The sequence below is a fragment of the Gavialis gangeticus genome, unplaced genomic scaffold, assembly GCF_001723915.1.
Source record: "Gavialis gangeticus isolate Ggan-Ray unplaced genomic scaffold, GavGan_comp1, whole genome shotgun sequence".
NCBI classification, from domain to species: Eukaryota; Metazoa; Chordata; order Crocodylia; family Gavialidae; genus Gavialis; species Gavialis gangeticus.
The window spans coordinates 91,156,269-91,158,195 of NW_017729024.1; positions in this window are offsets into that span (position 1 = coordinate 91,156,269).

The following is a 1,927-nucleotide window of genomic DNA, read 5'->3' on the forward strand; positions in this document are numbered from 1 at the left end:
AAAAAAAAAAAAGAAAAGAAGAAGAAAGTGGAGCGGTATATACAGGGGCAGTGCGTGCCACTCCAAACCAGAGTTGGGCCAGTAGGCCGGATCCATGCTTTAGCTGCCAGCCAGGGTCCATGTGGCAGGATTGCGGCTGCTGTGGCCCCAGGAGGCCCCCAAAAACCAGGTAAGGCTGCTGGGGCCAACCCAGTGCTGGCCCCATCCTCCTCTACCCCACCCAGGGCAACTTGCTGCATGCCAGAGGGTGCGTGGCACAGGCATTCGCCAGGGAAAACTAGTGGTGGCACAAGATGTCTCATTGCTAGTCCCCAGGGAACCAAATGTCTATGCTTGTGTGGATGTGGCCTCTGAGGCTGAACAATTTGGTCAAACAATTAGATCCTCCACAAGAGAAGGCTGAGGGGGGATCTAGTGGCCATTTACAAACTAGTCAGGGGGGACCAGCAGGCACTGGGGGAGTCCCTGTTCCCCCGCGCACTACCAGGAGTGATGAGGAATAACGGTCACAAGCTGGCAGAGGGTAGATTTAGGCTAGACACCAGGAGGAGCTACTTCACAGTCAGGGCGGCTAGGGTCTGGAACCAACTTCCAAGTGAAGTGGTGCTGGCTCCTACCCTGGGGATCCATAAGAGAAAGCTGGACGAACACCTTGCCGGGGTCGTTTGACCCAAGTACTCTTTCCTGCCATGGCAGGGGGTCGGACTTGATGATCTGCTCAGGTCCCTTCCAACCCTAGAAACTATGAAACTATGAACCAAGTAGTTTTGTCCTTCATGAACCAATCTGCACTTGCTGTTTCAGTTTAAGGGGTGAATAGTCTTTTTGTCCTTGTAGCCTTTCTTATCATGATGGAAGGACTGGAAGAAGTATATGCAGCAGTAGATTCTCCGGCTCACTTTGGTCCTTGTCCCCACACTTGTACTGATGTAATACTGGTGCACAGAACCATGATGAACATTTGCTGCACAGGTTGCAGGGAATGCAGGACCCTACCTCTGAACTCCTAGGATCTTCCCAGTGTCTCTGCCGTGTCCAGAAACCTCAATACTCATGAACTGGGTCCTAATTAATGGGTGTATTTGAAAAGTTGTCCTCTAATAACTCATATTTATTTTTATCTTCCTTTAATATTATAGTTTCATAGTAGCTAGGGTCAGGAGGGACCTGAACAGATCATCTAACCTGACCCCCTGCCACAGGCAGGAATGAATGCTGGGTTCACAAGACCCCAGACAGGTGATCATCCAACCTCCTCCTGAATTTGCCCAAGGTAAGGGTGAGGACCACTTTCCTGGGAACCTGGTTCCAGATTTTGGCCACCCTAACTGTAAAATATTGCATTCTGATCTCTAACCTAAACCTACACCTAATCTCTAACCTAAACCTATTGCACTCCATCAGCTTATTACCATTGTTCCTTGTCACCCCAGGTGGTGCTGGGGAGAAAAGGGCTCTACCTATTTAGAAATGTTACAATGTATGGGAAATTCTGGATACTATATGCAGATTAGGCAGGACCTAAACTGCTTTCATTAAATACTTTTGAACTGTGTTTATAGTGTTCTGAGTTACTGGAGTCTAAATAGGACCTGATTAAATAACTTTGAACTGTCTTGGATGCTGTGACAGGTCAATGGATACTGGATTGTGTCATAAGAAAGGGATAGTGGCCTCTATAACCATGACCTGGGTTTGAGGAAAAGAAATATACTTCCTAGCAGTCCTGTGAGTCACAGTTAGGGAAAAGTTTCATTTTAGGGAAAGGAAAAACTTGCTCAATGGGATAGGTCACATAATCTAATCACTATCTCTTTTCAGGTTAAATATTTGGAAGTTAAATGTGGCTGGCTGTCAGGAGAGTATCTACCACTGAGGTAGGGCAAGCAGGGGCACACGGCCGGGGGGGGGGGGGGGGGGGGGGGGG